This window comes from Amblyomma mixtum, chromosome 4 (assembly GCF_055824585.1).
Source record: "Amblyomma mixtum isolate Tamu chromosome 4, ASM5582458v1, whole genome shotgun sequence".
Classification (NCBI taxonomy): Eukaryota; Metazoa; Arthropoda; class Arachnida; order Ixodida; family Ixodidae; genus Amblyomma; species Amblyomma mixtum.
Genome location: NC_143015.1, coordinates 18,063,260 through 18,089,763, shown reverse-complemented (window position 1 = coordinate 18,089,763; position 26,504 = coordinate 18,063,260). Strand labels below are relative to the sequence as shown.

General features: G+C 43.2%; 1 pseudogene; it reads right to left on the bottom strand.

The window, feature by feature from the left end:
* Window positions 1-1,487: 1,487 nt before the first annotated feature.
* The window catches only part of LOC149345799 (uncharacterized), a 44,258-nt pseudogene continuing 19,241 nt past the window's right edge, over window positions 1,488-26,504 (bottom strand).

Here is a 26,504-nt window from a genome sequence, read left to right as displayed (position 1 = left end):
TTGCTTTTCGAAGACGCCATCAAAACAGCTTCAAGCTGCACTAGTGCTGTGGGGATGCGCACCATCATGCTGGAACCATGCGTCTCGAAGGCAGTTCAGGGAAAGGTCACTGCAGAAATTATCTGCTGGACCCTTCAAGATTTCTTCTATGTAGCGCTGCCCGTTAAGCGTGTTGTCGAAAAACGTGGGACCAATAATCCTACCGCCGAAAATTCTGCACCAGACATTAAAGGACCACCGACACTGATGTCGCGATCGGACCAGCCAGTGCGGGTTCTCTCCGCTCCTGTGATGGGCATTGTGGAGACTGACTTGGGCATTTTTGGAAAAGCTTGCATCATCAGCACAGAGCACGTAATTAAGGAAGCATGGCTCATCGTCACACTTTATCAGAATCCAATTCCTGAAGTCAAGACGGCTTTGAAAATCATTCACTGCTAACTTTTGGTGCAGTTGAAAATGGAGCGGGTGAAATTTTGCCTTCTTCGTGATTCTCTAGGCAGATGACTTCTACGCCATTGCGTCAGCACTCACGTCACAAAAGCTTGCGTGTGGGTTCGCAGCGATAAACGCCAAGATATCCGCCTCCACTTATTCACTTATAGACGAAGTTCGTGCCTCGTTCTTTTGAGAGTCCCCGTCTGCCTTGACGTCTCGTTGGTCTTCATTACTGTGGATGCAGTTGGCTTCCCTCCCCAGCCCCAAGACTGGTATATTTTCGAGGCCTGCCTCCTATTGCCGTCAGCGGCTCACAAGGCAAGAATAATATTTACCACTTGCTCATTTGTAAAACGCATTACTCACGCCATGTGGAGCCAAAATGAAGAAAAACCGCTCTGGCCCGGCGTTCCTTTGTCGTTGACATTCTTATTAGAGACTAACTCCCCTACCGCATCACTATCGGGCGCACCGAGCAAGCGGTGGTTATGACGGTGGGTCGCACTTCGACGTGACGTGGCGTAAAGTGTGGAATAGAGCTAGAGCTCTCAAGACAATAAAAGAAAAGAAAACTCACCCTTGAGGAAATGTTGCTAGCAGAACACTTTATTCAGCAAGGAAAATTCCATCGTCATGTTCCGTTCACTTGTGTTTGCACCTTAATTGCGAGAGTTGCTGGTGTATATCTCCCAACAATCGCAAAATGCCCCTGTTCGGGACAGCGTTGCAAAGATAAGCAGATGTCGTTTCTTTGCTTAACCGATCGGCTGGAAGCGCTGAAACTGCTTCCCTCTCACTTGGTTCTTTTTGTATTCGCGGGTTTTATTTTAAGACAAATAAAAGAAGCTGTATCAGTGGTATTTGGTTGCAAACACGGCAACCGGTATTTTGCTATCGGATGTACAATTCCTACATTGATACTTTCTTCCTGAAGACAATAATTAAAAAGATAGCTAATTAATCCTGCTAATTAATTACCCTTGGGTAATAAAAAAATTCGGCAGACTAGGACACACGACTGACAATAACCCTCAGTTGGACTCACATGGCTAGGGAACTTCGTCTTTTTTAAAAGCATGGTTACATTTAGCTGGAACATCATGTATAATATCGACAGCATCCAGAGGTTGCAGCAGCTGGCGTGAAAAGGCACTAAGGTCACTATTCTTCCTGAGAAGTGCGAAAAGTTGGCGTTCCTCATGGACAGAGCCACCGTACGCTGTAAGCAGTGTTCTATCACATGTGCACTCTGTAGTTCTCAGATCAAGAAAGCACTTCACAATAGTACCAGCAACATGGTACACAACATTTCCATGCACAATGCGAGGGGAATTTTGTGAAGACCCTTGCACGTCAGATGAATCGGAGACTTGTGAGCTGCTGTGGCTTGTTGTTGGTGTGCTGCTTCGTGACAACAATGCCGATACAGTCTCCAAGTTGATGAGAATGCATTTGTTGTCCCTTCGCTGTATCCTTGAGAAAGTTTAAAATTTGCCAATATGCAAAATATGTTTTACAGTGGCAAAGAACTGGTGCAGATTATGTGTCCTATTACCACCTTTTCTTTGGTAGTAGTTACACAAAATGTCGCAACCAGTGTCAAAGAGAAACGAGTGAAAGATGAGAAAATTCAAAATCTTTTTTTCACAGTCCGCAGCAGGAGCAAGGCTTTGATTGTAATCTGCCAACCTCTGATGGAGTGCGGTTGCTTCCCCGATGGCAACCAAAATGTCATTGGGCAGCCCTATTTATGTGGTACTCAAGGAAGGCATGATGTTCCTTGCCCCCAAACACTGCATACCACAATTAGTCGTCCTGTTTTTTTAGGGTCTAAGTGTTGACGCCGTCAAAAAGCTTATTTGCCATCTTCGTGAATTCTGCCGTGAATATGGCGTCCACACGAAGTCCCTAAATGGTGATGAGAGTTAATAGTGCCACAGACATCGATTTGTTGAGTACTTGTGCGGCATATTTAACTTACATTTCAGCGAAGGAGAGGTAGAAACTTTAATGAATAGAGGAGGTGAGCGAAGGGTGTCCTGCAAATTTGTTGCCCTTTAGTTTCTTGCCAACATTAGCAAGTGCATTAGCATGTTAAACATTAGCAAGTGCAAATCTATGTCTTTCACGAGAAAACGCACTATGAATCCGCATCAGTACAGCATTGGTTCACTTCTTGTCGACCCCACATTATCATACAAATATCTTGGCCTCCACCTAACACCATCACTATCATGGGTAACCCACATTCAAAACATTTGCGCAGAAGCCTCACGCACACTCGGCTACTTACGACGTAACTTGAAGGACGCATCCCCTGAAATAAAGAAACTAGCATACATGACATTCATTCGCCCGAAATTAGAATATGCGTCATCCATTTGGCATCCATCGCAAGCTTATCTCGCCGCCGACCTCGAAGCCGTACAGAACCGCGCCATCCGCTTTATAACATCTTCCTATTCAAGAAAAACCAGCATCACTGCACTGAAACAGACCGTCTCCATTCCATCGCTCGTGTCACGCCGCATCATATCTCGCCTCTGTCTTCTGCATCATTTCTATTATCATCCGCGCTCGCGCCACGCAAAACTAGAACCCCCCCATAGGACGTCTAGCCGCTTGAACCACAATCATAGCATCGCTCGCATCAACTGTCGCACGTTAGCACTCAGTTCTTCTTTTTTCCCGCACGCAATAACTCTATGGAATGCCCTGCCAAACACCATTGTATCATGCACTAATCGCAAATCATTCCGTGAAATACTAAAGGACCATTTTTCGTGAGTGCAATCTTTTCAATTATATGTTGTGCTTGAGACAGACAAGTGTCCTTGCTTTTTTTCATTCCTTAGCCTTTGTTTACTCATGTGTTAAATTTTTTTTTACTTGTTACATATTGTATAACCTTTTCGACGCCCCTTACCTGTTGTACATCTCTATTCCTTTTCAATGTTTTTTTTTTTTTCTTTCTTTGTAGTGTTCTTGTCTTGTTCGTACAAATCTTGAGTTTGCTCCCCCCTTATGTAATGCCCTCGGGCCTTTAAGGGAAAAATAAATGAAATGAAATGAAATGAACCTTCTTTTGGGATCATCAGTTGGTGTGTTCAAATATGGCTCATGGATAGGACGGATGAACATTCTTGACAGACTGACATTATTCGATTCTGGATCACAGATGACTACTGTCACCAAATTACCTCTTGTTTCAAGCCGCACAATTAAATTTAACAGCAGCTTGCATACTAAAACAGCTGACTATGCTTTGTTGGCGGCCATAACGGCTACTGGCTGAATCCAAGTTCTTGATATGCCAGACACCGCCATAACGAAAGCTGCGTTGACTATAAGGGAAGTCCTTGTATTTTCATCATCTAGGAAGCTAAATACAATATCTTCTGAATTACCATACATAAAATTTCTTTTCAAACCTATTTCACTGAATAAAAGACGACATGATTTGTCTTCCAGTGGCCAATCTTTTATTCATTCATTTATTTCGTTTATTTATACTGTCAGCCCAGATCACGGGCTATAACAGGAGTGGATAATGAGGCAAGAAAAATTGCAAGAACACAAACAATTGAAACGGGCACAAAATACATTACATACAGCGTTCACCACTTATACAAAAAATAAAACACTGGCATATATTTCATGTAGACGATAAAACATCATGCAGCTTATCTGAAAATTCCCTTAGAGATTGTGAGGTAAACAACAGAGTTTGGTAGCACATTCCATTCCTTAATGGTTCTTGGAAAAAAACTCAATTTAAAGCAATCATTTCGGACTGTGGGCATTGGTATGTACAAGCTGTGACGATGGCGTGATATTTCTCCAGTTATAATTTCAAAGTACTTTGAATGGTTTATTTTCAAGCTGCGATTATTAATCGGAAAAAGATCCTTGAGCCTGTCACATTTGGTTCTAAAACCGAGCGCTTGCAAATCAGCACGTTTACACAAAGACGTTGGCCCCGCCGCGGTGGCTCAGTGGCTACGGCGCTCGGCTGCTGACCCGAAAGACACGGGTTCGATCCCGGCCGCGGCGGCTGAATTTCTTGCAGGCGAAATTCTAGAGGCCCGTGTGCTGTGCGATGTCAGTGCACGTTAAAGAACCCCAGGTGGTCGAAATTTCCGGAGCCCTTCACTACGGCGTCTCTCATAGCCTCAGTCGCTTTGGGACGTTAAACCGCAGTAAACTAAACCAAACAAAGACGTTGGGTAATCAGAATGTCGATACCTATTAAATATAAACCTAGCTCCCAGACGCTGAATTCTTTCCAGCTTAGAGCAATTGAATGCAGTGTGGGGGTCCCAAACAATTTTTCCATATTCGAGAATGGGCCTTATCAAGCTCTTAAAAACCAGACATTTGATTGAAGGGGTTGCACTATGCATATTTCGTCTGAGGCTCCAGAGTGTTTTTGAGGCCTTGGAACATGTATTTTCTGTGTGAATTCCAACGTAAGTCAGAAGTAAGTGTTAATCCAAGGTATTTGTATTTATTGACCCTGGTTATTATTCTATCATTGATACTATAACTAAAATCTGAGATAGTTTTCTTTCTTGTAATGGTCATAAAAACTGTTTTATTTGGATTTAATACCATCTGCCACCTTTTGCACCATTCGTTGATTTTTTGGAAATTTAGATTTAGTTCAACGTGATCTTCCAGAGTACCAATTTATTTATAAATGATGCAGTCGTCTGCATACAATCGGACCGGTACAGTCAGTTCGTTAGGCAAGTCATTGATGAGAATCAAAAACAGGAGCGGGCCCAGGACGCTGCCCTGCGGAACGCCGGAGTCTACTGGACTAATGCTGGATTTATGAGCATGAACTTGAACATACTGTGCTCGACAGGAAAGATAGGACGTAAACCACTTAGTTATCGTTTCATTTTTAAATATGCATCAGAATTTAAGTAACAGTTTCGGGTGCGAGACTTTATCAAACGCCTTTGCGAAATCTAAAAAATACTATCTCTGTTTGCATGCGGGAATTAATTGACAAGCAGAGGTCGTGTACAGGTTCAGTGAGTTGTGTGTTTGTGGAAAGTCCCTTGCGAAAGCCATGCTGATTAGCAAATAACAAATTATTACAATCAAGGTAAATTAATAAATGTTTTTAGATGATATGTTCAAGTATCTTAGAGCAAGCACAAATGACGAAAATAGGTCTGTGATTCTCAACGTTCGAAGTAGGACCACTTTTAAGCACAGGCACTATTTTCGCATTTTTCCAAGCGATGGGCACACAACCACTGTTAACAGACGACTGAAAAATTTTAGCTAGAAATTTGGAGGTCCACTCTGCATATCTATATACAAATTCATTCGGGATTCCATCTGGGCCTGGACTCTTTTTGGTGTCTATATTCAAGAGCAAATTCAGGACCCCTTCCTCACTGATTCTACATTCGATATGGGAGGACTATCCGCAGGCTGAAAACACGGCGATTCGCCATCATCACTTGTGGAAAATGATGTAAAAAATGAATTAAATCTCTCAGCCAACTCTACGCTCCCTTCATCATTGCTTATTTTGCTTATCTTGCTTATTTTTACCTGAGCGATTTACATACCTCCAAACTTGCTAGGTGCCTCGGTTAGAAACCTTGTGAGAGTCTGACTGTAGAATTTGTCTTTACTTTCTTTGATGAGGCGTTTTAATTCTTGGCTCATTAGATGTATGGAGTTTTTCAGTACTGGACTTGGATGATCCGAGCTTATGTTTTAGCTGTCTTTTTTTGAAAATGATATCCCTATTAATCCAAGGATTCCTTCTTCTTATTGTTTTCATGGTTTTAGGAATAAATATATTGATTCCATGCGCTATCATATTTGCAAAGAACTCCCACAACTCATCGGTTCCAGCTCCGTCTTCATAGAAGCTCATGAATTCCTCAAACGAGTTTTCAAGGTAGTCTAATACTCCGACATCGTCAGCAGCAGCAAAATTCAAAACAACTCTTCTACAAGGTTTATGACGGATATCAGGAATCATATTGAGGGACACAACCACCATCTTATGGTCAGACAAACCCTCTTCCACATCACAACTCTGCAAAAACTCTTGTAAACCGGATGACAAGAAGACAAGATCCAATATCAAAGATGTGGTTGAACATGCTCTTGTGCTCTGATCAACAATCTGGTTCAAATCATAGCAATATGCGAGTTCAACCAGCTGTTCACCTGTAGCTACATCAACATTGCCAGGAGAAATAGACAACCAATCAATTTCTGGCAGATTAAAATCACTAAGTAACAAGATATTGTCACCATAGTGAATTTTGGAGTCCAATAATCTTTTCAAAGCAACAAGCACATCAGTAGTTGAGTTTGCAGCTCGGTAGAAAGCCCCCACTAAGACACTGCGAGAATTCAGCCTGATTTTGATCCATGCAGTTTCTATATCTCCAAGCCCTTCCATGACAGAAAAGGCTATGTTGCTCTTTATCATTATCGCAACGCCACCACCTCTCCTTTCACGGTCTTTTCTTACTATGGAGTAGCCGGGGGGTGTAACTTCACAGTCTCCGATACCTTTGTGTAGCCAAGTCTCGGTGATTATTATAATATCAGGATCATGTTCAAGACATATAATTTCTATCGCATCTACTTTGTTAATCATGCTTCTGGCGTTCACATTCATAATCTTGAAGCAATCAGGTTTATGATCGTTCAGTCACTCATTGCTAGAATCATCCCGGTGTTTAAACCGCTGCTTGGCTTCCTCGTCCCAAGCATAGAGGGTATTATTGACTTTTAACTGATCAAAAATTAACTTTGCTTTCGCACCGTTCTTTCAAGCCGACGCGGTGGCTCAGTGGCTATGGTGCTCGGCTGCTGACCCAAAAGACGCGGGTTCGATCCCGGCCGCGGCGGCTAGAATTTCTTTGGAGGAAAAATTCTAGAGGCCCGTGTACTGTGCGATGTCAGTGCACGTTAAAGAACCCCAGGTGGTCGAAATTTCCGGAGCCCTCCACTACGGCGTCTCTCATAGCCTTAGTCGCTTTGGGACGTTAAACCCCATAAACCAACCTAAACCAACCAGCACCGTTCTTTCGTTATTTGTTCTATGGCATTCATGGCACCTGGAGTGATACCCGATGCCATTCGAATGCCTGCCAGCCATCGCCTCAGCGTCCTCACATGCACCAAATAAAGCATTTCTTCTAAGGGGCGATAAGATTTCGAGGAGTGAAAGAGCAAATTGAGAGCTAATTGTTTCATTTGATTCGACCAGCGCTTTTAAGGTTTTGAAAAAGAGTAGAGTCTGATCTGAAAAAAAGTTCTCGTAGCAAATGCGATTTCAGCTTGTTTAGAGCCTCCTGATGTGTCACTCGCCTTGTCTCGTGCTTTTTTTTTTCATCCGGCCCAGTGTATTTCTGAATTTGTCGTCTCGAGAATGCAGTTTCCCAATCCGCTTTAGGATTTGAGCGGTGTACGCAGATGTGCGTCTCTTACCTCTTCTTTTTGGGGTTTCCGATGTAGAAGTCACAGTTGCATGTCCAACACCACTGATACCATTGGGCCAGCTTCAGGTGAAAAAAAAATGAACGAGAACAAAGAGACGTCTTGTTGTCAGTCTCTTAGAAAATCTATGATTCCACACAAAGTTCTATTAGTGTGCAGTCACAAGGCGACTAATTGCCCAGCCGCCTAGCTGACGGCCTTATCTATACGCATGTGTGTGCCCCCGAGAATTTTGATGTTTGGGAAGATGGCGACTTGCGGGGTATGACTGGCTCGTATTACGCAACATGGTGTTTTCGGTGTGAGTTCATTCAGACTTTTCTTTTCGGCATTTTTCCTTGCCTTCTGAGCCTAGTGCTCTCGCGCACCAGCCTGCGAAGCTGATCTATTCCCGCTGCTGCGGGTTCGAATCCCAGTCATGAATAATTATTTGATTTCATTTTTGATTTATTATTTTCGCTTGCCACTAACCCACAAACCCCACAAGCTTACAAATGTCTCAGAATCTTGCTCGGCGTCGACCCATCGGAATAATGCTTTCGCACTAATTGGCGTGTAGACTACTCCGAAAACGTCGCATCTCCAAATAAGAGACCACACTGATTTCCGTTGCTACAAATGCAATGTGCACGTGCGTCGGAGAAATATCAACTGTTTGTACGACATTGCTTAAAAATAAGACTCAACCTGATCTGACACAAAACTCGGACTAGTTGCACGATAGGGACGACACGCTATCGCTTGCGTACGGTCCTGCTAGAGGTCACGGTACGTCTCGACGGTGGTTGTGTAGCCCTTGTAAAATTTCTACTTTAGGTGCGCGAGATAGGCGAGGTACTGAAGGCGCCCGCACCAAGCATGGCGATGGGACTGCACAAGAATTCGACGTCAGCTATGGGTTGCAGTGCAGCTTAATGGCTAAATTGGCACAAGACAGAAAACACGCTAACAGCGAGTTTGACTTGTGCCATCTGCGAACTAGATTCATAACTTGTGGTACTCAGAAAGACGAGCATACCTTAGAGGGCGTGAAATTTTTTTGCAATCAAAATTATATACTTTAGAATTTAATAAAAATATTCCTTGCAAACAATAGTTTGAAAACAACAAATCTGAAAAAGGAATGTTCGGTACTTTTGTTCCTTTAAACTGTTGACTGTACGTTTTTCTCTAAGCCCCATTAAACTGAAACAACTGGAACTAGAGTCCTCTACCTTTCAAAACTAACTTAGCAAATGAATAACGAAATCCGGAGAAGTCTTTTTTGTAGTTTCGATTGTAGCAAGGTCCCTGATGCTCTACCGAAACTATGTCATTAAGCTCGGCGTTGTACTTATTATCCATAATTTTTAATACTCACTTATTACTTACAAGAAGCTAATAAAAAGACAGAATTGTAAGTGCAATATAATTTATGCTTCTGAAACAGTGAAACAGCAAGCTGTCTATATCGTTTACTGCTATTTATTGGAGTAACATAGACTCCTGTGGGCGATGTCCGAGTGCTTCCAAGTGTTTTTATTTCTTGTTTAAGTGGCGTCCTCCTACAGCTCATGGACACCTGGAATTGTCTTTTAAGGCAGAAGCCTTTAATGCCTCATCGTTGTTAGCAGGAGTTGTCGACAGAAAATGTCACGCTTTTCAATTGGTCGAAATGCTCGTGACGTCACAGTGCGCGAATTTCAAATGGGGCCAATTGTACTTTGGCTAGTAACCATGCAACCAATCAAAGGGATCGTATAGTGATGCTCCAAGTAAGTGGGACTGAGTTTAGTTAATTGCTTAATTAATCAAGCAGCCTAATTAAGATAGAGGAGAATGAAGAGGTGAGAAGAAAGAGTAAAAGAAAAGAAGGACGCGCGTCGCAGCGACAACAGCGTTCGCGGAAGGAGACGCTGCTGAAAAAACGGATAAGTACGAAGCCGCGTTCGCTCCACCACCACGCACTTCCCCACGCAGTTCGACGTTGCTCGTTTCATATACGTTGTGTCGAACATCCTAGACAGTTCCAACATTTGACAGGTGAATGACAGAACAAGATGGATAGAAATGCAATAACATAAATATGAAATAGCCTAATTAACCTTTCTAGTTAGGCCGCATAAATCAATAAAACCGAGAACGAAATTGGTAGAGTTGGGGAATCGAACCAGGGTCTCCGGAATGCGATACGAGCACGCTAGCCACTCCGTAATGCCAGCTGAATGGTTTTGGAATGAACAAAGGCGCGTCTAGCTAATACGGCGTCTTCTTTCACTCCCATCTTCCCCCTTTCCCTTAAGGCGAGGTGCAGGTGTCCACCCAGATATGCGAGAGAGATACATTTCCTTTCCTCAAAAAATAAATTTACCGTCCAGCAAGGCGTACCGCCGAATTGGCGATGGCGTTCTGTGGACTACCTGGCAGCGTTGCAAGACGCTGTCGCGTTCCACTCTTCAGGCGAAGCTTAACATGTTAACCACACATCAGTAACACACGCAGACAGCCACTGGACGCGTCATTCGCTGGCAGCACTTGAATCATCATTCACAACCACATTCGTGGCAGAATGCTGTACTCAGGCTTTCGCCTTGCACCACTTTAGTCGCCAAAGTGACTCCTAATTTTTTATTAATTACCTTGCTTTCTTTCTATGGAAGTGAGCCCGATTTCTATAGAGAATACAGGAGCCCGCAGAAACAAAATGGCGGAAGCCCGTACCGCGGCGCTGAAGCAGCAAGGTCGTATGGACGCCGGTGGTGGAGAAGCTCCACTGGTGCTTAAGTTATCCGAGCCAATGAATCGTGAGCCGCTTTCCGGTGCGGGGCTCAGGAAGCGTAGCGAGGCTCCTGAGGGGTGCGTAAGAGCGTGCACGACCAGCGAAATGGGAGAATGCGGGGAAGAGGAGAGAGCGAGCAGTAAAATGAAGCGGCGGGAGCTGCGGAAAACGGCGGGAGCCAGCGTTCTTTTTTTTCCTCTTCCGCTTCTTATCCTCCCACAAAGCCGATCACGCCATATCTGGGAGGCAACGAGTCATGGAAAACTCGCTGTGGCGTTTAATCTATCTAGCTGTCTGCGGAGTGTGCCGGAGAAGCCACGGGTTCTGCCCAGTTGCTCTTTTTCTTTCAAGGAACTAAGCCCGTGCGTTCACCGCTTCAATGGAGTCGCCGAATGCGCGGTCGGGGACTATAAAAAAAGGCCGCCTTGCTCTGGCCCTCACCCCCAAAAAACAAGAACTGGTTCTTGCCGTAAGCACAGGAAATGGCATCATTTGCAAACAATGGCCAAGGAAAGATACGTGACGTGAAATCACAGCTCTGTTGAAGTCTCTAAAGACCATTTGATAAGATTACGCGGTTAGCTCTTTCGCATTTTTGGCTATAAACATTTGTGTCTAGCTTATGTAAAATCATCTTCTTCTACGATGCCTTAGACGTTATGCTTCTTTTGCTTACATGGGAGGATGTAGCTACACAGCAGCAGTAAGCCTTCTTCTCTTGCAGCTCTTAGTCTTTATTACAAAGACCTTCACGATGAAGGGCTACATGAGAAAAAAAGGCATTGACGATGTAGAAAACCAAGTGTTGCGGCCAAAACATGGAAGATGTGCTATCCATCAGAGCCTCTATGTTACGACACAACAACGGGGATGATTATCCTGCCACCCAACACTTTCGTTTACAATCGAAACGGCTCCCTTCCTAAATGTTTCGTTTATTTCCATTTATTTCCGTGACCACAGCAAAAAGGTACATATTCCACACTCAAATACGCTTGCATATTCATACTCGTTTATTCCTCGGACAAGCAATGACTGGAATAACCTACCAGCATCACTAACTAGTATATCGGAAATTGAGAACTTTAAATCAGCATTACACAGTTTCTTTTCATATCTAGTGCTCATATCATCATCATGGCGTTCATAGATGGTGTTCGTATTCCCAATACGACTGTTTGTTTATTAGGAACTGCATTCCTTGTTTATTATTTGTTTTCCTTGCCATATTTTTCTGTATTAACACCGTTACTGATGTCGTAGTTTACTCTTTGTACCTTTGTTCTTTTTCATTCTTTTTGTATGCTTACTTTCGTTTTTGTACTGGTTTTACAGAGATTGTGTATATTTTTTACTAATAACTTTTTTGTGTAAATTGTGTATGCCTCTGCATCCGCCCCTCCCCTCTATAATGTACATTTGTACCCTGAGGGTTTAATAAATAAATAAATAAATAAATAAATAAACTATGGCCGCTACAGTTGAACCTCGTCATGAGCAAATCGTTGCTGCCGCACGATTTCTTCGTTCAAGCCATTGCTTTGTTGGCGTCTGTTTCTAATTACCTTCATGACTGTCTTAGCAACGATGTTCTCAGGTTCTCAGAAAACTCCGATTACAGCATCTGCCACCAACGAACTAGAGCTTGTGCAAGCATCTAGCCCAGAATTCGTTTCAATTCTTAGGCTTCTACCTTGACTAAGCGATCAGTAAAGTAAAACCAAGCTCACTTATAACGGCCACAGTTATAGCGAACGCTAGCTTCCTACAAAAGCGGGCGGTGCTACCTCTCAAATAATGTATGAAGGTGATGGCAGCGAGCCTCCGATACAACGGACCCGAGTGGCCGCACTAGGCGGTTAGAGCGAACGAGGAGCCACCGCAAACTCGGCCTCCTGGTTGGATATTACGGGGTTCCTGCAGTAGCAGCTACCGAAGAGCATCTCGCAGCTCCATGACACAAAACGCTCCAAAAAAAGTTGCTACCCGACAAAGCTTTGATAAGAGGGGAAGTTTTTTTTTCATAACGTTGTTTATTACCTCAGAGCATAAATGGAGTTGGGAAGGACAGACAGGAAGTTGTACAGTGCGAAGAAACTGTGTGCCAGATACGGCCATAGAAAATGTATTCCTCGTAAGGTGACGATCTGCACTGGTTGACTTCCTCGCGCAGCTTAGTATCACGTAGGTCACGATACTTCTCCAAAGGAATAAGGGAGTAATTACTCATTGGCATCCACCCGAGCGCAGCCATACGGCTACAAAGGAAAGCTCTACAGCTTTCTCAGAAACTTCGTTGTTAAAGAAAAATTCGTCCTGGTCCGGGGTTCGAACCCAGGACCACCGCTTCACCGGAGCAGTCGCTCTACCAATTGAGCTAACCAGGACGGCAAGCTTACGGCAGGGCGAGAGCGAATTGATCAATAACTCGAAGTGGGAACTGTTTTGGTGAAATGTTTAGGGGAATCCCCCAACGCTCTCGCCCTACTATAAGCTTGCTGTCCTGGTTAGCTCAATTGGTAGAGTGACTGCTCCGGTGAAGCGGTGGTCCTGGGTTCGAACCCCGGACCAGGACGTATTTTTCTTTAACTACGAAGTTTCTGAGAAAGCTGTATAGCTTTCCTTTGTAGCCGTATGGCTGCGCTCGGGTGGATGCCAATGAGTAATTACTCCATTATTACAAATCTACTCCACCTTGGGGGATTCCCCTAAACATTTGACCAACACAGTTCCCACTTCGAGTTATTGATCAATTCGCTCTCGCCCTACCATAAGCTTGCCGTCCTGGTTAGCTCTATTGGTAGAGCGACTGCTCCGGTGAAGCCGTGGTCCTGGGTTCGAACCCGGACCAGGACGAATTTTTCTTTAACTACGAAGTTCCTGAGAAAGCTGTACAGCTTTCCTTTGTAGCCGTATGGCTGCGCTCGGGTGGATGCCAATGAGTAATTACTCCCTTATTAGAAATCTACTCCACCTTGGGGAATTCCCCTAAACATTTGACCAACACGCTTCTCCAGAGGACAGAAATGTGTACTCTTGAAATGAATGAATGTGTAATCGGGAAGTTTTATTTGAGCAAAAAAATGGTGACAGGAAAAAATATACCGCAGCCGCCACCCGCCATCACCGCCTTCTACTTCCTTGCGCCGTTCTCTCGTTTTCCGAAGGCCACTGTACCATCTATGTCAGCAGCCCATTTCCTTGCCTGTCGTCTTTTCTTCGCGGCGAATGCCTCAGCTCTACTGAAGAAATTGACCCTGTTCTTGCTGATGAGTTCTCCGACCACCGTGCCTGTACCGAGGTTGCTTACCTGGCCTGTTGTGCGACTGCTCCCGATCCGCTTCCTCTCGACCTGTTTCATCGTACCAGCGCTACAGGACCTTCGGCCCGCTTATCGTGACCGGCTCTTTTCACGCCTCCTACGCTGCTTCTAGTCTTTCAGTTTTTTCCAGCCTTCCCTAGGCCGTGCGTTGGCCGTCTCTAATGAAAGTAACACCGGTATGCAACGTCCCTTGCGACAGCGAACGTACCGCGTCTCGCCGTCTGAGCGCCGCCTCATCTGTGACAATGTCCGCGATATATGCTAAAGCGAGGCATTGTGCATCCCTCTCACAGCCCTTGGGTGTCTCCTGTTGTCCTGGTGACGAAAACATTGGCTCCATCAGGTTGCGTGTGGACTACCTCCGTCTCAACAAGATCACTCGGAAGGATGTTTATCTTCTGCTCCGAATCGACGACGCACCGGATTGCTTGCAGGGTGCTGAGTATTTTTCATCCCTAAACTAACGCTTCCGCTTCAGGCAACTCATAATGGCTGCTGCTCACCGGCATGAAACCGGTGTAAAGGTAGTTAATCGAAGCGCAGGTCGGTGGGCGTTCGAAGAGGAGCGACAGAATGGGCACACTCACAGGCGTCCCTCAGTATCCTGACCGCACTTTATTTATTGTTTTTTTTCTTTCTACAGAAAGAGGCAGCCGAGACAAAAGGCTGAAAAGCCTGACGAGGCCTCGGCACCCTAAGAGTTTCACAGAGAAGACGGGTGAAATAATAGAAGCAAAACATACATCACAGCACAATTAGTACATACATGTGTAGAAATGTACACACGCAAGAGCTGCCGGAACACAAACTATAAAGCCAGAGTCAAATGAGCAAGATAATCACAATTATATATGCAAGGAAGATCAATTGCATGCATGCAATAATAAACTGCAGACGTGGGTGGATCGTGGCCCTACTGTCACGAACAAAGCCATCGGAAGGAAGTTTTACAGGGAACAAAATTGAGCATTGTTGGCAATTAGGTATTGTTAAATGTTTCTTTTAAATGTAGCATTGCTGACAGAAAAGTCAATGTCCTGTTTGAATCTATTGAGAAGAGAGGGGAACTCGGTAAATTAGTGTTTGCCATAGTTTGTTCGAACTTTAGAAATAAACTTTCTGTGGATTCGAAGGTCGTATCTTACTGAGTTTTTACCAGGAATTTGTACATGTAATTTCTGCTGATGGATATAATGCAGTAAATGAAAGTGATAAATCTGATTATCTTTAAGAATACTGTGCTTCTGGAATAGCGGTGCAGTATGCAGATATTGTGGGTTTCCGTAGATCTACGTCTTCGGTGCGCTGTTTGAACTGCTGCCGGTCGATCCCATTACAAGTTTTATTTGATCCGCTGTGGATGTAACCATTGTGTAGAAAAGACAGCCATCTGCTAATAGTTTAATATTAACTCCAGAATCGATCGAACTCGCCAAATTATTGATATATATAAAGAAAGAACGGGCCCCAGAACTTATCCCTGTAGCACTCCGCATGAGACAGGAAGAGCATCTTAACGCTGTTTGCCAGTATGGAGGGATTGAAATCTGTCATCAGTGTTCGCACTAATAGGATCAATAATGTTAGAAGCGATTCTTGTAGCGTAAAGCTTTTCCATGAGTTTAGTGTAGAAAACCTTGTCAAAGCCTTTAGCGTAATTCGAAAATCATGAAAGACGGAAAACTCAGGAGAGGTTCTCGCTATCCGAGCTGCACGACAACAAGTGTGCCGGAAGTCATGCGCTTTTGCAAGGACTACTGGGAGCCTTTGCCCGACGGCGCAGCCAATAGTAACGCCGGGCGCATCGCACGCTGTAAGAATATTTTAGGTGTTGATACTGACCGTCCGCCGCAGCGGAGAGCGCTCACAGATCTTGTTCGCCTTCTAGTACATCCGTCGACCACAGCGACGCGAGGGCGTTGCGGAGTAGTGGCCGTAGTACCGATTGCATATAAATAGCTAACTCGGAAAACAGACCTCTGTATTTAGCCTTTCTGGACATAAGCGGTGCATGCGACAACGTGAACAGGGAACTCCCGTGGAACATATTAAAAGGTATAGGTATCGGTGATGAGGTACTGATTTTCTGCCGGAAATCTACAAGTCAATAAAGTTGAACTTACATGGAAAGGGATAAATAGTACGACAACTGTGGAGGTACACAAAGGATTGAGGCAAGGTTGTCCTCTATCACCACTGCTGTCGTGCTTTAGGACAAGAAGAAGGTGACACGAAGTTGCGCTGACTATCAACTGAATGCTTTTATTCCATCGATTTGAAACATAGAGCAGGAAAGAAAGGTGACGCGAAATATGCATGACCGACAGTAACACATATTTTATTTATTATTTTATTTATTTATAAATACTGCTGTCTCTGAGGAGACACACAGCAGAAGTGCGTAAATACATTAGTAAAAACAAATCTGGAAAACAAATCTTTGGCAGCACTTTGGCAGTAGCGATGGCCGCGGAAACACACTGCTAAACCGTCGTCTGTACTATTGCAGAGCTCCTGCTGCACGCAAGCAACGGCCGCACGTGGGCTCTGCGCACGCCGCCTTCACACTGTGAAAGCCGCCCCGTCATCTGCTCTGGAACACGCCCACCGCGGCAGTGGCGCCAACGCCGTCGCCAGCACTGGATATAAGATCACCTCAAGGGATCAACAGCAGCACTTTGGCAGCTGCGGTGGCCGCGGAAACACACTGCTAAACCGTCGTCTGTACTATTGCAGGTTGGTGGCCTTTTGTCATCATTAACCAAATCTGATTTTTGTTTATTTGCTGCTGCTGCTGCTTCCAAAACTATCGCAATGTCTGGAACTTCTTTGTGCCCTGAATGTAAAGATAGTGTGTCAAAGTCTGATGATGCCGTGCTTTGCACAGTTTGTAGCACTGTGTATCACATGGGTAAATGCGCCGGAGTGTCTGAGGCTACTCTGAAATCAAAAGGCGATGTATATCGCAAAGCTTGGAGGTGTCAGCAATGCAGAGGATCGAAAGGTCGCCCACAACGAACTGAGAAAGCCGAAATCAACAGCGTAGAAGAACAGCAGGATATATTGCTCATTCTCAACGCAATCAATCAAAAACTTAATATCTTAATGCCATTGAAAGAAACAGTCGATGGCATTGAGGATGCCGTGCAGTTCATGTCTGATCAGATGTCTGACTTGCTTCGGCGCACTGAACAGAACGAACGGGAAATAAAAGAAATCAGGATTAGAGTGGACAGACTTGAGGCGAAAGAGAAAAGTGTGGAATCACTTGAAAGCTACATCGATGAACTGGAATGGCGACATCGGCGAGCAAACTTCGAATTTCATGGAATTCAGGAAACGGAAAGCGAAGATCTTTTGGGGAAACTGAACGCTATCGCCGAAAAACTTGAAGTGCCACTGCTTAGTAACCATGATGTAGATACACTCCATCGCTTGCCAGCAAGGCGCGATAAAATTCCGGGCGTTATCTGCCGGTTCGCTAGGCAAGCCGTCAGGGACATGTGGTGGATGAATCGAAAGAAACTGATCGCTGCTGGCGACAGAGTGCATGTGCTCGAAAACCTGACTAGAAGAAATCGGGAACTTTTGAAAACTGTCAAGGATTGGGCAAAAGTACACGATCACAAGTATGTGTGGCACACAAATGGCAAGGTATTGCTAAGGAAGTCTGATGGCATGTCAGCCATTCACATCACTGAAGCGTCTGAACTCGATCGGCTAACCTAAGGTTGTATTCCCATCCCATGGCTGGTACTGTACGTCATCCTACCACCCCGTACATTCTTCCGGGTGAGTTTAGAGGCCATATCGGCTCAACGTTTTCAAAGCACTTAAAATGTCTCCATATTAATGCTCGGTCAATAAGAAACAAGGAATCGCAGCTATCAGCTTTACTTCAATGTTGCAATGATTCTTTTGATGTCATTATGATTTCTGAAACCTGGTGTACGAGTGAAATAGACGTCCCTCGGTTAGACAGCTACCGGACTTTATTTTTAAACCGTGTCTTTGGCCGCGGGGGCGGTGTGTGTGTTTTGTTTGAGAAGGCATGGCAACCCGAGTTACTACCCATGTTCACAATTTCTACATGTCATTATGAAATTTTGTCCACTCATGTCGAAAATGTGATTTTTGTTGTTTGTTATCGGCCCCCTCAAGGTTGTACTTCGAATTTCTTTAGTCTTCTTGAATCATCGCTTTCTTATGCTAATGATAACTGTTTAAGACTGCTGTTTGGTGGTGATATAAATATTAATTTATTAATGCCAGATAGTCACACTAAAAGGTAAACGTATTTTGCAATGTAATTAATTCACCAACGCGAATTACAGCTACCTGCTCGTCATTACTAGATGTGTTCATCACAAATTTTGAAACTGACAATCTCAAAGCTGCGATTATTATTTCTGATCTCAGTGACCACTTGCCCATATTCCTCTGTATAAAACACAGAAAAAATAAGTTCAAGAGTTCAAAGCAGTGTTTTCAGGTTATGAACAGCGACAACCTCCTTAAATTCAGAGGCACGTTGACAAATGTCGATTGAACTAGTGAAGAGTGTTTACCAAGAATGCTTTCCTGTAAGAACGACAAAGCGCAGTCATCACACCCGTAAACCATAGATCACACCTGGCCTGAAAAATAAAATTTATAAGAAGCACAAACTCTATCCCAAATTCATCAAATCAAAAGAGATTAATGAACTGCAGACTTTCAAAATATACCGAAACCGCCTGAACAAAGAACTTGAGCGAGCAAAAACGCTTACTACGTTAACCAGTTTGGTTCTGCAGGAGGTAAGACGGAGATAATGTGGAAAAAATTAAGCAATCTTTTCAATTTTAGTAATACTCGCAATGATATTAATGTTATCAAGCAAAATGGGGTTGAGATATCGGGACAACAGTTAGTAAACAAATTCAACCAGCATTTCGTTAATCTTTCAATCCCGCCATACGTGCATAACGACCTTCGCAACATCCCTTTGAGCAGTGAAACAATATTTCTTGACGCTATTGAAGAAGGTGAGGTACTGCATGTTTTCCAGGAGCTGAACAATACCACAAGTATAGACATTGACGGGATGTAACTAAAATCCATCAAGTTTGCCCTTGATGTCCTGCTTCCATGTCTCACACATATTTTTAATTTGTGCATTGCTAATGCTATCTTTCCATCTAAAATGCAGATTGCACGTGTGTCTGTCATATACAAAAAAGGCGACAAAAATGACTTCGGCAATTATAGACCCATCTCTGTGCTACCAGTATTTTCTAAACCACTTGAAAAGCTAATTCACAAACGTTTCGCAAAGTTCGAGGAGAAACAAAATATAATAACTGACTCACAGTATGGATTTCGTAAGCACCGTTCTACAGAGCACGCATTACTAGCTCAAAAAGAGTGCATACTAAAACACCTTGACCAAAATAAAATAGTCATCGGCATTTTCATAGACTTTACAAAAGCGTTTGATTTGTTGAATCATGCATTACTAACCCGCAAACTTGACCGCTATGGTTTCCGAGGTCACGAAGGATCCCTTGTACAGTCTTACTTGAGTAATCGCAGACAAGCTGTCAGTAATAATGAGTATATATCGGAAATAGTATCACTTCACCGCGGTGTTCCCCAGGGAAGCATACTGGGTCCTTTTCTTTTTAATATTTTTATTAATGATATTGTGCAAATCGCCCCTGCAAAATACATAATATATGCTGACGATACCAGTATATTTTTTTTCAGGAACTCAAGTTGATACTTTAATAGATACAGGGAATTCTACTCTCTCAAATTTATATGAATGGACAAAAAAATGGTTTACAGGTAAATGTCGCGAAAACAAAAGCAGTTATTTTTAGAGCAAAAAATGAGGAAGTTACACTTGTAAAAGACATTTGCTTCAATAACGCTCATGTAGATATAGTACCTACATTTAAAACACTGGGCGTTGTATTTAATGAAAAAATGACTTTAGATGAACATGCCATTTTATTGCCAGCAAACTGTCGCAAATTATTGGTTTAATTTGCAGATATCGCCAACTACTGCCAACAAGAGCATTGCTGGCCATATATCATTCACTCTTTAGTTCTCGCCTCAATTACTGTAATTTAGTGTGGGGAAAAACTTCGCAAGAAAACATCAACAAGCTACTCGTATTACAGAAAAATTTTAACACAATAATTGAAAATGTTCCTAGAACATTCCATACACAAGAACTTTTTTATAAATACAAAATACTCCCGGTAACTAAATTGTACACCTTTCGAATCAACCACGCACTGAAGCGCGAAATTATTAATCACACGTCCTTCCTTCATGAACTCTCCAACATTCAAGTAAGCTATAAAGTACACAACACAAGAAACGTCGATCAGTGGCACATTAAAACATACAGAACAACATATGGCTGTCAAACACTTGAAAACATATTACCGCGTCTACTAAATGCTCTTGGTGTCAATGACATTGACCTAAAAACCACCTCACACAGTAAGCTTTTAGAATATTTTTTTATTTACAGATAGTGCATTGAATCTGTGAACCGAATTGACTGTATTGCACTCTTCATTGCTTTGTTTGTCATTTTGTTTTTCTTGCGGGAAGAACCTGTCGCGATTTTTTTTGCAATATTGTATTTAGTTTGAAAGTGTGCCACGGTTTTGTTGCCAAAGCTCGCAGCTGGGTGTCCATGGCCAAGTCAAGTGGTCCAAGAGGCCGCTTTCACTAGTGCACCCTGTCACCATGTATACTGTGGTGGTAAATAAATATATAAATGGCAAATGAAATGAATCGGCTTCTAGAGTCTGTTGTCATTGAAAGCGATCCAGTAAGGTTTAAAGAACGTCTGATGTGTTATCTTGCTGTATGAATTGTTTCATTTCCTTTTCGTGACTTTATTTCTCTTTATTCTTTGTTGTCTCTTTTTTTAATTCTTTTTTCCCCACCAATGTGAGCGATGTAGAATGTACTACTCCCCCCCCCTTATGTAATACCCTTCCCCCAGGGGCCTTTAAGGGTCAAATAATTGATGATGATGGTGATGATGAAATACCATGGGTAGCATAGAAATGGATAATACAGAAGTATTAAAAACAGATCAACAGGTCAAATTGTCAGTCAACTGAAAAACAAACTCTTCAATTGGCAATAAACAAAGTGAGCCGTTTAATCCATTCCAAATTTCAACAGTTAGAGGGAAAAAAGAAAATTTAAAACAATCTACATGTGGCTTGAAGGGAACCATGTTTAATGAGTGGTTCCGTCGGGTTGCACGTGCGCTTGATGACACAAATGTGAAGGGTGCCTGAATGCCAGATGACGTGTGAACGATCTCGTGCAGCATAATGATGCGTTCACGTGTTTGTAATAAAGTTTGTAAAGATAAACTGTGCATATGGGAAGAATAATCACCACGGCTTGAATGGAGACCAGAATGTCTAATAGTGACGGGTAAAAGAAATAAAATCAATACAAAACACAGAACAAAGCACTGCTAGCCCCCAAGGTACTTGATTCATTCTGTTTCGAGCGATGTCGAAGGTGTGCTGACGAAAGTGCCTTCTTCTTGACGCATCCGCAGTCCTTATTTCCGTGCTGTATGTTACTATTGTTTTAGTCTTTTTAAGGAAAAGCTTGCAGATTTCGCATTTGCTACAATGAATTACCATACTGCTTCCCATCGTTGCTTTTAAGACGAGCGTGCTCACTCCGCCGTTTGTTTATACAGCGCCCGGTCTGACCTCTGTTGCACGGTGCACCCGTTGGCAATATCTTGTATGGCACGTTGGTCCACCTATCCGCATAGCGGATAGCATGCTTTATGATGCAGCTTGCCCTGGCTATTCACTTCTTTGCGTAGGCCTCCGAGTTGCTCGAGGTACTCAGAACAAAACTCATGTTCGTGTTTTGCCGGCAATTTTCTTAAGGTTGTTTTCCACCTTGTGAACATAAGAAATAACTTGTATTTTTCCTCGTTCTTTGTCTTTTTATGTAGTTTTCCTTCTTCTGTTCCCGGTCAAGATCTGTTAAGATGAGAGCAGGAAGAAGAAAGAGAGAAAGTGGTACCGTAGCTGAGGGTTCCGGAATAATTTTGGCCGCCTTTGGATCTTCAATGTGCAATGACATCGCACAGCACACGGGCGCCTCTTGCGTTTCGACTCCATCGAAACGCTGCCGCGGCGGCCGAGTTCGACCCCGGGGCCTCCGGCTAAGTAGCGTTCAACAATTTCTTTTTTCCCGATCTTTCGGTAGACAAGTGCTTTGTAGAAGTATTTAAGAACAAAGGACAGGCAGCTCCCGTGTTGGCGCGCGGAAATAAACGATTCCCGCTCTGATGCCATCTCTTCGAAATTATAATTTACCGAATCTCATCATGAGCGTAACTGCGCGGAATGCAGAATAAAGGACTCTAACGTACTTTTAAGATTAACCCTATCCTCTGTCACCTGCAGTCACTATACGCCCGCTTGCGAATGGCGTCCGCCCACTTAACTTCCGCCAGCCCCTTTCCACGTTTGCCTTCTCTTGGTATCCAGTCGGTTACCCTAAAAGCCATCGGTTATCATGCCATCGCATTGCATGCCCTCGGTTATTTACTTTTCGCCTGAGGTATATTGGTAAACTGCTATGTATGACACGAGAATACCTGTCCAGTGAGCTCTACCCAACTTGTGTGCTCTTACTGAGCAGACAAGAGTAGGTAATGAGGGTCTCGTTATGACAGGCTAGGAAGGAAGCTTTTGGGTTTGAACGCAGTGCCGCCGAGTACCTAGCGGCTTTATAATGGGTGCAAGATATCCCCTGCCTCGGGCTCGGCTTTTCAAAACTGAAATGCTTGGGAAGAAGAGGGGGAACAAATTTTATGAAGTATAGTATTCTGGTCTTTATCTGAGTGTAGCCCTCAGTTCACGTCTTCATGTGCCGCTGCGAGCCGCCAGGCCCGCTAGGGCAGCTGGGGCTTGTCTAGGTGTATTGCCTTACCGCTTCCAGCGCCTCCCTACACATCGTAAAAAGCTGTTTCCTTCCGAGCCTGCTTAGCATTACTTAGTTTTCTTCATACTGACTCTCAGACCAACCGTACTGTTTTGCCTAACTGAACCATCATGCTTTGTAAGTGGATCCTGGAATTGCTAACAAAGGGAACACCACGAGCGAATTGCAGATCACTGAAGTACTCGCCATTACCTCTTATCCCCTGCTGTTTCAAATCCAGGTCTCTGAATACCTCTTGTAAACAGGCGGCTAATGTCACTGGAGAGATCGTGTCGTCCTGTTTTACACCTTTCTTTATTGGTAATTTATTACTTTCTCTATAAGGAATTGTTTTGGCAATGCCGGCGTCATTGGTATTTTCGAGTACATTTACATCTGCCTCTTCTAGACCATGGCTCTGTAATGCGGGCATGACTGCTCATGTTTCGGCTGAGTTGAATGGTTTCTCGTAATCTATGGAGCCTATATATGAGGCGTTGGTTATAGTCTACGACTTCTCTGTTGTCTTAGTAATAGTATGAACAAGATGTATTCTCAAGTAGCCCTTTAATGAAGTCTTCCGGGTCCTTGGAATTATAGAAGTCTAAGGTTGCTGAGATTCTGTCAGTGGTTACCTTAAGCACAGCGTTGCAGCTTAAAAGAAATATTTGTTATTTGCATCACCTGATATTTCGAAACCTGAGCAGCTCTATAACAACGGGCAAATTATTGCCTTTAAAGTAGCATCTACTAAAGCCCTTCCTAAAAATTATCTTCGGTGTGTATTCCTTTTCTTGGTTATCAGTAACTTTAATTTGTATTTTTTCGCTTTATATTTTATTAGAACACCTTTTTTGTTTTTATTATGTATTTCTCTCACGACGTACAGTCTTATACTCTTGCTACTCAGAGAAATCTGATCGATTGTGGCTATATTGTCCTGCCGTGCCCACGGAAGTGCCTTGACCTTGCCTATGAATGTCTTCTTGTGTGCAAGTTGCTTCTCAGCGGGGACATTGAAACGAACCCAGGTCCCACGCAGAAGGAAATGTTTGAAGAGTTGCTTGAGGGTCAAGCTGTTATCCGTAACGATATTTCAGACATGAAAGTCTAAATATCAAACATCGAAACATTAATAAACAGCCTTCAACAGACGTACACTCAATTTGACAAAAGGTCTGAATCTGCTGCGACGGAAGGGGATCAGGTTCAAACTACTCTAAAGTCTATAGAAAACGTTATTGGCTTCCAGTCGAAGAAACTAACTGATCTCGAAGACAGAAATAGGCGGTCGAACGTAATTATTCATGGCATTTCTGAATGCGACGATGAAACGGAAGCGGCCCTCAAGGAAAAAGTTCTCACCGAGCTAATGAGGGATAAACTGCACGTACAGTGCGAACAGGCTCGGCCGACAAGGAAGCAAACGACCGTTAATCATCTATCTGCAAGATTTTAACGAAAAGAAACTTATATTCCAAAACTGCAGCAAGCTTAAAGATTCAGGCATGTCTGTACAAAACGATTACTCGCAAGAAACGCTAAAGAAACGGAAGCTCCTGTGGGAAAGTGCGAAAGATGAGAAACTGCAGGGTAAAAAAGTACACCTACTTCAAGATAAACTTAAGGTCGATAAAGATTTGTTCTTTTGGGATGAGACAGTAAACATGCGCGTCAAGATTAACAATCAACGCTCTGAGCAGCCCGAGCCTTGACGCCTTTCCAAAGAATGTGACAAGCACTTGCGTATAATCAACTTAAATGCTCGTAGCGTAGTAAACAAAACAGAACCTCTCGAGGTTTCTTTACTAGAACATGACCCACACATTGCCGTCATAACCGAGACGTGGCTGCGGACTGAAATAGCCGACGAGGATGTCTTCCCTAATTGTTACCAAGTTTTTCGTAGGGATCGGCCTTTCAGAGGAGGTGGCGTTGCAGTCCTAAGTAAAGGCCACATACAGGCTGTTCTCTTGGAGGAAATTCCCGGCCTTGAATGTTTGTGCTTAAATATCTCATGCTGGGGCCATAACTTCCTTCTGATTGCCATTTATAGACCTCCTGAGGCCTCAGCTGATTATCTGTTCAAACTGGAAGAGCACATTTCTGGGTTCCAAAGAAGCAAATTGCTACTTATTGGGGACCTAAACCTAGCAGGCGCTAATTGGGAGCGTTTTGAATCCCTTCCTCAAAACAGCAATAATTTAAACAATGTACTTAACATGATGTTAACCCATGACCTAATTCAAATAGTCCAGGAACAGACACGTATGCAAGGAACTAGCAAATCTGTATTGGATTTGGTATTTTTGCCTAGAGGATTACCTGAATACACTGTTGAAGTTGTGGAAGGCATCTCTGACCACCTGCTTGTCAGTGTTCGCTTGCTCATTGTCGCTTGTACTCAATCAAATAACCCTGTGAAACGTTCTTTCAAAGACTACTCACGTGCAATGATGCATCCATTATAAAACATTTGGAAACATGCCTCATCGATTTTAATGATACTGATTTGAACGCACTTTGGCGCCGCTTTAAAGATATGTACCACTACTGTATAGATAAGTTTGTGCCGAGCAAACGTAAACTTGGTCACAGAAAAACGCCGTGGATGACGCGTGAAATAATCCACTTAAAGCGAAAGATAAAAAGGTTAAAGAAAGGGCGCTTGAATTTAGATCATTTAAAGGAATTAAAGGAAGGGCTTGCACGCGCAGTACACTCTTCGAAAGAACACTATTTTAATACAGTGCTTCCAAATTTCATTGTAGAGGAACCAAAAAAGTTTAGGAATTATGTAAGCGAAAAAAAGAAACCAGTGTCGAAAATTTTGGTTGATGGTTCTGTAGTTACCGATCACGGGGATATTGCGCACCACTTCAATGACTACTTTCACAGTGTGTTTGCAAATTCCGGTGCTTGTACATCCAGTGACGCAGTGTTTGACCTCTGTGATGTAAATTTTATTTCATACCCTGGCGTAGTTTCAATGCCACAGAATTTAAAAACTGAATCATCATGTGGTCCCGACAACCTTCCTAACGTGTTCCTGAAGCGATATGCTGAATCTGTTGCAAAGTTTCTCGTTATTATATTTCGTATTTCATTACTTCATGGACGCCTACCGAGCGACAGGAAGATAGCCAGGATTGCGCCAATACACAAGGAAGGTGAGCGTGCATTATTACAAAATTACCGTCGAATATTGCTTACATCATCATGTTGTAAACTAATCGAACATATTATTGCCAACCAGATTAATGAATTTTTAGATGCGCATGCAGTCCTCTCTAATTTACACCACGGGTTTAGAAAAGGATACTCAACAATTGCACAACTAGTGACAGTTATACATTCACTCGCTTCATGTCTTGATAAGAACGGCCAGATTGATGCAATATTTCTTGACTTCAGCAAAGCTTTCGATATCGATGACAAACTGATATTAAAACTCAGACGCATTGGCCTCCCGGAAATTTTGATCATATGGATATCTAATTGTTTAACCAATCGCTACCA